Below are 12,807 nucleotides of genomic sequence, written 5' to 3' on the forward strand. Positions count from 1 at the left end.
GCTGAAGAATTTGCAGGGTGCATGTGAGACTTCAGTATGGTAGCACTGTGTAGTTTAGAGAATAATACCTCAGGGCTGGAGCTCAAAGTGCCTGGTGTAAGCTCCATGCAAGCTCTGCGTACAGTATTAACTGCAAAATCAACCGCAGTAGCTGTAGCGTGATGTAACCACTATTCAAAAATTGTCATGCTGCCCATTAACATGGCCCCCTTGACTTCAGTAGTTGTGGGAGAATAAACAACCAAGGATGGTACGGTGTACGCTCAGATTTTACATTAGAAGCAGAAAGGAAATAGAGTGGGTTAGCATAGGGGTTAAGGGAGTGGAAAGAGAGCTCAGTGGTTAAGGGTGTGCATTGCTCTTGGAGAGGACCAGAATTCAATTCCCAGCACCCATGTCAGGTGGCTCACAACTGCCTTCAGAGGTCAGATCCAAAGAGCATCCCCTAGCCTCCTTGGACACCTGGCATTCTCATGCATGTGCCCATGAACACACATGTCTCCATAGTCAAAAATAAAAAGTAAAGAAGACGATTAAACATTAGATCCACATTGAAAAGGAAAAAAAAAATCACTGAAGCAGGTAGTAACCAGGAAGGAAAAGCTGGCATACGTTTAGGGCTCACAGCTGTGGAGGGTCATAATTAATAACTAATAAGGAGCGATGGCTTAGTGCTCAAGAGCACACGCTGCACTAGCAGAGGACCCAAGTTCAGGTCCCAGTGCTCACTCCAGGCAGCCAGCAACTGCATGGAGCTCCAAAGGCATCTGTGCTCGGCTCTCCACACGCATCTGTGCCCATGTGCACAGCCACATATGCACACATAACATGTGCCCAAGAATGGTGGTGCACACCTTTAATCCCAGCACTTGGGAGGCAGAGGAAGGTGGATCTCTGAGGCCAGCCTGGTCTACACGGAGAGACCCTGACTCAAAAATAAAAGAAATAAAGACGATGTAAAGAATATAAGATAAATTGCTGGCACAGCTGCATTGAACTGAAAGGCGAAGTCCACTCTGCCTCCAGGAAGGGTTGTGGAGTGCAGTAGGTTGGGGGGAAGTGGAGACTGTTGGTCTGTTCAGTCTCAGTGTTTAAGAGCTCTGGTAGGTGAGGGAGGGGAAGCTGTACATCATTTCCTGATAGGTCTTTGCACTCCACCCTGGTCCAGTCCTAGAAGCCCAACAGATGTGAGAGCCCTGGTGGTTTGAATAAGAATGCCTCTCACAGACTCATGTGTCTGAAGTGCTACGACATCAGGAAGTGGCACTATTAAGAGCTGTGGTCTTGTTGGAGGAAATGTGTCCCCGGGGCTGGGCTTTGAGGTATCGTATGCTCAAGCCAGGCCTAGTGTCTCTTCCTGCTGCCTTCCAATCGATGTAAACTCTCAGCTCCTCCAGCCCCATGTGTGCCTGGGTGCTGCCATGTTTCCAGCCAGGAGGATAATGGACAACACTTCGAAGCCCATATACGCCAGCCCCAATCAAATGTTTTCATCACAAGTGTTGCCATAGTCATGGTGCCTCTTCACAACAATAAAACCCTAAAAGATAACTAAGACAGGAGCAAAGCTTGCAGTTTCTACTGCTGTCGAGAACAGCTTTAATTGGCTAGCTAGTAGAACAGCATGGTGTCAATTGGAGAGGGCTTACAGCTGGACTCTCGACTTCCAGCATGTTTGCTTGCTTGCTTGCTGTCTGTCTTTTGAGTAGGAATTTTTTTCCCCCGATTGGTTTCTCGGTATTTTTGTCATTGTTGTATAGGAAGGCTACTCAATTTTTATGTTAATTTCCTGTCCTGTTGCTTTGATGACACTGTAAAACAGTCTTACACAGTTTTGGAGGAATCTTTACGGTCTCATATCTAGAGTTATACCTGTGAATAAGGGTACTTTAGCTTCTTCCTTTGCTATTTGCAGCGTTTTTATCTCCTTTATTCCATCTGGTCTCCAGCTGTGGACTTGCGCCCCCCTCCAGCCCCCCAATCCCCCACCCCCCCATGAGGCTTACTGTAGCCTCTGAGCCCCACCCCCATGAGGCTTACTGTAGCCTCTGAGCCCCACCCCACCCCCACCCCACCCCCACCCCCATGAGGCTTACTGTAGCCTCTGAGCCCCACCCCACTCCCGCCCCACCCCCACCCCCATGAGGCTTACTGTAGCCTCTGAGCCCCACCCCACCCCCACCCCACCCCCACCCCCATGAGGCTTACTGTAGCCTCTGAGCCCCACCCCACCCCCACCCCACCCCCACCCCCATGAGGCTTACTGTAGCCTCTGAGCCCCACTCCACTCCCGCCCCACCCCCACCCCCATGAGGCTTACTGTAGCCTCTGAGCCCCACCTCACCCTCGCCCCACCCCCGCCTCACCTCCACCCCCATGAGGTTTACTGTAGCCAATGAGCCCCATTGCTTGTCGCTCTCCTGCCTTTTGCTTTCCCTGGGTTATTCCCTGGAGACTGTGGCCAACTAAGCCTTAGTGTTATCATCTGGCTCCTTCAAAAATTAGTATTTTATTTTTAACGGACAAGTTGTATTTAAGGTATAATGTCAAAGCTTGATATCATTGAGAAAGCATGTAACTGCATGTGCAGTGTGTGGTGTTGTGCCATTACCCACATACTGCTGATTTAATTGACTTTCTTGTAAAAAGAAAAAAAAATTGGAGCTAGGGAAATGGCTCTTTGGGTGAGAGCACTTGCTATGCAAGTATGAAGACCCGACTTTCTCTCTCTCTCTCTCTCTCTCTCTCTCTCTCTCTCTCTCTCTCTCTCTCTCTCTCTCTCACGCACACACGCGCGCGCGCGCGCGCGCACACACACACACATATCTACCCACCCATTAACATAGACATGCTTATACATAAATAAAAAAAATCTTAAAAGCATAAGAAAAAGAACATATTAGAATCAATATGTTAAAAAAAAAAAAGAATCGGTATGTTACAATGAGCAGTAAAAACTTTAATGAGAGCTTGGTTTTGTGACATCCATCTTGCTAAAATAAGGCAAAGTGAGCTGGGTGTGGTGGCACACACCTTTAATCCCAGCACTCTGGAGGCAGAGGCAGGCGGATTGCTGTGAGTTCGAGGCTAGCTTGGTCTACAAAGCGAGTCCCAGACAGCCAAGGCTACACAGAGAAACCCTGTCTTTAAAAAAAAGAAAAAAAAACAGGCAAAGTGTGAACAACAAAGTCCCTTACTTGACTTAAGGTGACAGATTGGATGCTTTTCCTCAGCTGCATCCCATTAGCTCCACAACTTTCAAGGCATCTGCCAAAGCCTAATCCTAAGGAGAACGTTCCAGTCCTTCCAGTGGGCCCAGTAGAATGGGGTAGACAGAGGTCTTGTAGGCACAGGAAGTCATTGACTTCCCTGGCATTGTGAAGAACCCTTGATGCTCAGTACTAATACCCCATTCATAATTGTGGGCATTCGTAAGCTATCAGATCAATGAGTTATCAAATAAGTGGCATTATAAAGTGAGCTGGGTCCTACTGTGTGATGCCTGGCATTACCTCAGGAGCCTGAGTCCACACCAGTATGAAGACCCATAGAAGATGCAGCCATTTCAAGCACCCAGAACAGTAACATTGGCCTCAGACATTAAATTATACCAACAGAGAACAGACTGAGCCAGATGGAGAAAACAGGAAGCAACCTAAATGGCCAAGAAGCAAAAGTGAGTTAGTATTCTACATAGGAGCAATATAGCAACTATTGGAACTTGAAATTATAAAAATGCTTTGGCAACAGCAACTCAAAATTGAAGTAATAAAGTATATGTCTTAACAAAACACCAACAAATACACATTCGCAGCTTCTTGAGGCTTGGTTAAGAGAAAACAAAAATATAAATAAATATATCCTTGTTCTGTGGTACAATCACTTTTAAGGTAATAAGTCTTTTCATCTTCATTCATAGACTCAACAAAATGCTAATTTAATTCTTAAAGATATACCACCTATCCTAAACCTTGAAGAGATGGCGTAAGACTAGAAAAACCCTTCAAGAACCTGTACATCTGGTTCTAAGAACTTATCATAAAGATACAGGAATTCTTTTTTTTTTATATTTTTATTACATATATAGTGTTATGCCTGCACACCAGAATGGGCACCAGATCTCATTATAGATGTCTATAAGCCACCATGTGGTTGCTGGAAATTGAACTCAGGACCTCTGGAAGAGCAGACAGTGCTCTTAACCACTGAGCCATCTATCTCTCCAGCCTCAGTACAGGAATTCTTTAACTGTATGATTGGAAGGTAGCAGAACAGATCCATGGGACACAGCAGGGAGCCCCAAACTGGCCTATCTGATCATGTCGGCTGACTGCCCAAGGCATACAGGCAAATCAACACAGAGAGCAGTCTGTTCCATAAATGATTACTACATAGCAACTACGGAAAAAGGCGTAAGGAGCCCAAATGGATCAAAGACAAACGGCATACCTAAAAAGGCCCCACAGTAAACTCTCACATGCCAAGGTGTAGAAAACAACCTACATAGCCTTGTGTTCTTATAAAGAAGGTTATTCAGACCTGGAAGCACACACAGGAAAACCGCTCTACAGACACTGGAGCGGTGCCACCGTGGACCACACCGGAAGATAGAAGAGCAATGAACCTTTCCTAGTGCCTCTAGGGCAGAGCTTCTCAACCTCCCTAGTGCTGTGACTGCTTAATACAGCTCCTCATGTTGTGGGGACCCCCAGCCATAACATTATTTTCATACCTGCTACTTCATGACTGTAATTTTGCTACTGGTATGAATCATAGTGTAAGTGTCTGCTATACAGGATATTTGCTATGCGACCTCTGTGAAAGGGTCATTCAAACAACCCCCAACAAGGAGTCAGACTCACAGGGTAAGAACCATTGCTCTAGAGGGAGCATAGACCTGCTGGCGTTTAAACACCCAGGGACTTCAGAACCACGGTGAGAGCATAAAGTCCATAAATGAAACTTTACAGCCTAAGGAAGAAGAGATGGCTATTGAATTTTCAGGGACCCTGGGCAGTTTATCTTGTCCTAGAATGGAAGAAGCCCCTGAAGCCTGCATGCTTTCAAGGATACATAATGGTTTAATTCAAAACTGTATGGTTTTGCACTCTACCAAAAGAACAGGTTAACAAACCGAAATATGTGGGGAAAGGTCTTGGTTACAACTTGTAAGTGTAGTCCGGTGGCTGCCAGATACCTAATGGTCCACTTCCAGGGTTCTATTTAGAAGAATTTGGTTCATATTCATAGAGCTTATGAACTGCATTGTGGTCAGATGTCCTTTTCAAAGCTAAGTTACACCCCCCACCCCCACCCAGCTCTTGGTTTTGGCTTTTCTGTTCATGATTGGTTTTGATTCTTCTGCTGGTGCTGTGTATCAAGTCCAGGGCCTTGTGTGTGCCTGGCAAGCACTCTACCAAACATTTCTCTTGTTGTTGCTGTCACTTTCAAGACAGGCTTTCTCTGTGTAGCTAGACTCACTTTGTAGACCAGGCTGGTCTTGAACTCACAGAGATCTGCCTGCCTCTGCCTCCCTGAGTGCTGGATTACAGGCCTGCACCACCATGCCCAACTACCAAATAAGTCTTAAATCAAAGTTACAGATACATTATTTAGTGAATGGCGGAGAACATTCAGATAGACTTTGGAGAAGATTGATGAAGCCTCCTGCCTCCACACAGCTTGGGTGTTCACTCACCTAACAAGGACAAATGCTTCAGCAGAACGAGCCAGGGGCTCCAAGGCTGGAGACTAACATGCAATAAACTCACTTTATATTATGAGATGGAATTCTATATGGAGAACAGTTGTGGTGCATTGTTTCAGGTTTAATAAGTGAGTTTATTAAGGATACAGTAGCTAAAGGTTTTAAAAAAGAAAAAAATAGGAAGAAAAAAGAGAAGGAGGGAGGTAGGCAGACAGACAGACAGATAGACAGACATAGATAAACAACATTGTATCCAGCCACTTACATCTGTGAGTTTACAGGAGAGTGAGACTAAGATACCAATGAGCAAATCTTTACTGAGGTGTACAAACTGCCAGGCAGTCTCTCAGAAAAATGGGAGAACAGTGCCGCTAAAGCAGAATTTGGATTTTTATAGGATGGTTTAAGTTGAATGGGATACTGGTGGGAAAGTATCAAGGGGGGAAGTGAACTGCTTCGAACAAACAAACAAAAAAACTGTCTTAAACAAAATTTTAGGAGGGGGCCTCTGGTCATTGAAATAACAAGAAGTGTAGAAGTTAAGATAACAGAATGCAGTTGTTTTGGGTCAGATTCCTGAGACATGCAGAACATGTAGTTTTATTTTATCAAAGGTCATGATTCCTGTGGGCAAGGGACTTGGGCCAGCCTAACAATATAATCCAATTGAAATAGCTGGTGGTCCTGGGTTCTATAAGAAAGTAGGCTGTGAAGTCATCACCTCCTGTAGCCAGGTGGGACTTCCAGTGGAGGGAGAGGGACGCCAACCCTCCCATAAAAATCTTTGACCCAAAATTTGTCCTGCCTACAAGAAGTGTAGGCATAAAGATGAAACAGAGACTGAGGGAATGTCAAACCAATGGCTAGCCCAACTTGAAACCCACCTCATGGGAGAGAGCCACGCCCTTACACTGCTATGATTGCAGACAAGAACCTAGCATAACTGTCTTCTGAGAAGCTTCACCAAGCAACTGATGGACACAGATGCAGAGACCCACAGTCAAACAATAGGCAGAGCTCAGGGAGTTTAGTGGAAGAGTTGGAGGAAGGATTGAGGGAGTTAGAGGGGTCAAGAAGACCACATAAAAGCCTACAGAACAAACTAACCTGGGCCCATGGGGGCTCACAGAGACTGAACCACCCATCCCAAGAGCATGCATAGGCTGAACTTAGACTCCCTACACATATGTAGCAGATGTGCAGCATGGTCATCACATGGGTCCCCTAACAATGGGAGTAGGGGCTGTCTCTGACTCTGTTACCTGCCTTTGTATCCCTCTCCCCTAGCTGGGCTGTCTCATCTGGCCTCAGTGGGAGAGGATGAGTTTAGTCCTGCTGTGACTTGAGGTGCGAGGGTGGTTTGGTACCGGTGGTTTGGTACCGCTTGGGAACCTCCCCTTCTGTGAGAAGAAGAAGAGGGAATGGGGAGAGGTGGGTATGAGGGTGGGACTAGGAGGAGAAGGGGGAGGGGGCTGGGATCAGGCTGTAAAGTGATTAAATAAATAAATGAAGAAAGAAAGCGGGCTGAGCAAACCACTAAGCAGCATCCATCCCACCAAGGTCTCTGTATCAAATTCTGCCTCCACTTTCCAGCCCTGTTTGAGTTCTTGTCCTGCTTTCCTTCAAAGATGGACTATGATGTAAACATGTACATCTAATAAACACTTTTCTCCCCAACTTGCTTTTTGGTCATGGAGTTTTGTCTCAGTAATAGAAACCCTAACACAGAGGGCTACCTTGCTTCCAGAGCCAGCGTCTTAGTACGCTTAAATAGCACATAATAATGTGTGCTAATAAATCTTTTTATTGCATATGGGCATGAATCTGTGAGGGTCAACGCAGAATTCAGGTTTGAGTCTGGAATTGAGTCTAGGTTGAGCCTTAACCCTATAGTAATATTTGGAGGTCTGACACTTTTCAGAGGTGGGGGTTGTTGCCTGAGAGACTTTTCCTAAAGATATAGAACACGACCTTTCCCCTCACCACCTACTCAACCCTGATAGGGAGTCCACAATGAACCAAAGTACAGATACCACCAATGTGGTGATCCAATGAGTTTTGTTGGCACTTCTTACAGGAATATGACTGAAGGGTTACTTACAGAAACAGAAATGATTCAAAGACAGCGGCATCAGCAAAGCCCACCCCAGCATGAGTGACATCTCACAAAGCCGGGGACCTGGAGCCCATTGCACAGCCTGCAGGCAGCTGAGCAGGTTGGAGAGCATCCTTTCCAATGACTCAGCAGGTCTGAGACTCTTCCAGGCAGCTCAGCAGGCTGCTCCTTCTAGGCTTGTCTAGAAGTCTCCCTTGCAACTTGGCTCATCTGAGAGTGAATCCTCAGTCCTTATCAGTTGCCCTTGGGAAGGGAGGAGCCTAGTGAGTCTGTTCGGTTTCAGGGACTTCCTGAAGCTATTTTGAGTTTTCCTCCAGGGTGGAATATTTCAACCTCGGATGCAACTGCTACACAACAGGGGTCTAGAAAGAAGTCTTTAGGTCACTGAGGGAGTGCCCATGATGAGAATTGTGGAACCCTAGTCTTAACTTTTTCTTTTTTTCATTCCTTGGCCCTGTACTAACAGACCCTGCTCCACCATGTGTTTCCAACATGAAGTAATACTGCAGGACAAAAACTATAGTGTGATTCAATTATGAATTAACATTCAAAATTGTAAGCCCCCCAAAAATAATCTTTTCTAAGTTGGCTGTGACAGATAATTTTTAAAGGAATGGAAAGCTGAAAAAAAGCCTCATGTAATGCTAATTAATTTTACACCTCAGGGGACCAGAAAAAATAGCTAACCTTAGAGTTAATAGAAAGAATACAAATTATAGCAAAAAGTAGTGAAGACTATGAAAACAATAGTAAGTGCCTTCATGGGGCTGGAGAGATAGATGCTCAGTGGTTAAGAGCACTTGCTTCTCTTGCAGAAGATGCAGATTTGATTCCCAGTACCCACATGGTGGCTCACAACCACCTAAAACTCCAGTTCCAGAAGATTTAACGCCTTCTTCTGGTGTCTATGGGTACCACACACACACACGATGCACAGATGTAGATAAAACATGCATACATATAAAATAAAAATAAATCTTTTTTTTTTAAAGTTAGTGAAAACCAGGAATTTTTGAGATAAAGAAAACTGGAAACTTTAACTAGAATAACTTTTGAGAAAATGGTTGTTTAAAATTAACACAATTATTTTTGAGGTTTTCTCCATCCATGGCAAGATTTTCTTTTAACCACTCCTCATTGATTAACATAGACAGCACAGGTTTCCCAAAAAGGCATACATAGTCTCCCCTGTTTCATTAGAAGCAAGTCTAAACCTTTCTGATTTTGAATGGCCCCTTCTGCAAGGTGATGTAACTGTTGTTTTAATTCAGAAATGGAATCTTTTAATACAGTGGTTCACAATCTGTGGGTCACAACCCCTTTGTGGGGTCAAATGATCCTTTCACATGGGTTGCCTAAAACCATCAGAAAACACAGATATTTACACTCCAATTCATAACAGTAGCAGAATTATATTTATGAAGTAGCAACAACATAATTTTATGGTTGGGGGCGGGGGTCACCGCAACACGAGGAACTGTGTGAAATGGTCACAGCTTGAGGAAGGCTGAGAACCACTGCTCTAATACCTCTAGGTCCTGATCCACCTGTCTGCTTTGTTTCTGAGGGTTTCTATCTCCCATGCCTATGGCTTTTGAGCTGGCTATGCTGGCAGCCAAAAGTGGGACAGGGACAGGCAGAGCTCTTTTTCCCTCTCTAGTCCAGGGTCCATATTAAAAATATATCCTCCCCCCCTTTCCATTATATAGGTATACATGTGACACAATGTGTACTAAGATGCAAAAAAAGGGGTTTCTCAGTTCAGAAGGGGGACAGTTACACAAACCATTCAAACACGCCCACTGAAAAGTCTCAGGGGTTCGGCCATGTTGCTGTTGTTCAGATGAATTAGCCTGCAAGGTGGAGTAGCAGGCATTGGAATAAGGGGAGGTGCCTAGGTTGGAGAAGTTTCACTCCTTCCTTATAATTTGGGCTCTCCCCAGTCATAGGGAGTCTGGTCAGTCTGTTGATAGACCATATGGTTAGTTCCTATCCCTAAGTAGCACAAAGGCTTGGGGCTTAAACATAACCAGAAATCCTGGCCAGTTTCTGGTCAAGAATGATTAACTAAGAGGTAGACTTTGTCAAGAGTGAAAAACAGGAATGGGGACCCTCAGCTTCCTGGAGAGCTGGAGGTGGGGCTGTGGCCCTGGTTGTGTTGAGTGAGGGGAGAGTTAGTCAGGGCTTTGAAATTGGGTAGATCTTTGTTAGGCCTGGGGACCTGTGGTAGGGTGGGGGTGGGGATGGGGATGGGTGGGGGAGGTCTTCTAGATAGTAAACAAATGCCCAGGCCACTTCCTGTGACGTAGAGTCTGATTTCCCAGGTTCTCCCTATTTTCCATAGGCCAGAATCTTTCTTAAGAAATTTCCAGACCTTTAATTTTATGGCCATTGGACTACACTTTCCTATTGTGCATTTCTTGGAAGGTACTTTCTCTGTCTCTCTCTCTCTTTCTCTCTGTCTCTGTCTCTTTCTGTCTCTGTCTCTCTCTGTCTCTGTCTCTCTCTGTCTCTGTCTCTGTCTCTCTCTGTCTCTCTGTCTCTCTCTGTCTCTCTCTCTCTCTCTCTCTCTCTGTGTGTGTGTGTGTGTGTGTGTGTGTGTGTGTGTGTGTGTGTTTCCAGAGGGCCTTTGTTTCACAACCCCTTTCTTTGCAATGGAAACTGCCTTGTTCTTCACAACTAAGGTCCCAGACACAGGGCATACATAGAATTGCTGACTCTGTATTCCTATCTCAAAAGATAAAATCCCACATCTTCCCTTCTTCCAGTACAACCAGACACTTAAAGTAGGCATCTGTGAGAAAAGATAAAAGTGGAGTGCAGGTTACAGGTCTATAGTCATGATAGCTAATGCATTATCTGTCCTCCTCAGTTCCCAGGTCCAGGCCTGAAGGCAGTGGGAGCTGGACGGTGAAATGGGAGGAGTCAGAGAGGAAGGGAGTGGAAGGGTCTGGGAGGAATGAAACCTTAGTTTTAATGGGTCTGGAAGACAGTCCATTTGGCTTCATCTTCTATTGCATCCTCTTTCTTGACCTGGGTGTGGTGGATCCATGGTGTAATGCCAGATACTTTCACAACTGTAGGAGTGAAGATATCACCATGTATGGTCCTTTCCATGTTGGTTCCAGTGCCCCTTTGGCTACTTGCTTAAGCTAGATGGTACCACTAGAACAAGTGGAAACTGATGGTGGACTTGGAGGTCAGCTGGGTCTCCTGGATGGTCCAATGAATAGCCTTCATCAGGCCTGGAGGGGCTGTAGTGCCTTGGGGAAGGAATGGCAGAGAGTTCTGCCAACTGCTGGTCTCTGAGCTGGGGAAACAGTGGGGGCATCTTCCAAACACGATTTTGTGGGGTGAATCCCTCCCTGAATGAGGTGCAGTGGGCCTGAAGCAAAGCAAAGGGAAAGAGGTCTGTTCACCCTTTTCCAGGCTCTAATGAGCATTTCATTAGGGTTTGTTTTAACAGCCTGTTCATTTTTTCTGCATAGAACCTTGAGGTCTGTATGCGCAGTGGAGTTTTAAATCAGTACATAAAGCTTCAGCCATTAGTTGAGATGTTTTGGCTATGTGCCCCAGCCTGTGAGGTCTTCAAACAGAACCTGGGAGGGGGTGCCAGAGTGAACAAAGGACGACAGGAGACACGAAGAAATGAGAGCAAGTCTGGATTCCGATCAAGCCTCATTTATTGAAAAATTTCACAGGGTTTTTATAGCGAGTCTCAGAGGGGCAAGGGCAGGGTTGCTATGGAAACCTAATGGCAGCTATTCTGCTCTCTCACCCAGTAGTAAAAACTTCAAGATAAGGAAGTAAGTTCTGAGAGAGTGCAGCTGCAAAGGTGATAAGCAATCGGTTCCTAGGCCCTAATGAGGATGTTCTGCTATATATCTCTGTAGTAAAAACTTCAAGGATAGGGAGGTTAGTTCTGAGGAGTGCAGCTGCAGAGATAAGGCAAACAAGCAGCTTCCTGGGACCTGGACCAGGTGGTGTGGCCTCGGGCTGACCCTCAGCTTGCTACGTGCCAAGCAGAGGTGTAGAAAATGGAGCCTACAGGCAAGGTGTGGAACTGCCTATGTTTTAAGCCAAGGGCCGCTAAGAGTGGCTCCCCACAGCTATGAGAGCTAGAACATTGTTGGACCCCATCACTAGAGAGAGGCCAAATTGGGGGACCAGTTCCTGGAGGAGCCTTTTTAGCTACTATTTGAGAAGTTTTAGTCCTGGTGGGTAACACTTCTATCCACCCAGTAAAGATATCCATAAAAACTAGCAAGTGCTTATTTATAAATTTGTCTATAAACACAAGCCAATTCAAGCCAAGTTTAAAGTATATAAGCAGGTTTATTTGGGGACAGCTCCCAGGCGAGCTCACCAGTCTCGGAGAGCGAGGCCAGAGAAGTTGTGCTCAGGCTATGGCAGGGAAGTTTTTATGGATTATAGGAGAAGGGCATAACGTGCCAGCCACAAGCTGGGCTTGTGCCCAAGTATGGTCACTTAGGTGGGGATTTGGGTGGCTGGTGACTACAGGGAGCCATTTGTGACAGCTGCCAGGAATTTGGTACTGGGCTTTTTGGTGCCTTTTCTTTGTTGGGAGGGGCTTTTTGAGCCAGTGGGGTTGGAGAGAGGAGGAGGAGGAGGAATAGAGCTTACTAGAACGTGTGTGTGGCGGGGGTGGGGGGATGGGGGCAGTATCGCCTAAGAAACAACCCAGACACAGGAGTGAAAGACGTTGACTCATCCACATGGGTAGGCTGCTACATAAGTTGACTATATTTTCCTCTCCGGCCCTGTAGCCCACTGTGGATCCCAGGGGTCCCTGATATTGATGTAGTAGGTTGGGAGTGAGGAAGACCCAGGAGGCATGGCTTTGTCTGTGGCAGCCTCCATTTCCCTCCACATATGGAGTCTTGCCATCCTGCTTTTTTTTTTTTTTTTTTTTTTTTTTTTGTCACAGATGAAGCAAAAGGTCAGCCACCAAGCACCCAGACGG

The sequence above is a fragment of the Acomys russatus genome, chromosome 15, assembly GCF_903995435.1.
Source record: "Acomys russatus chromosome 15, mAcoRus1.1, whole genome shotgun sequence".
NCBI lineage: Eukaryota > Metazoa > Chordata > Mammalia > Rodentia > Muridae > Acomys > Acomys russatus.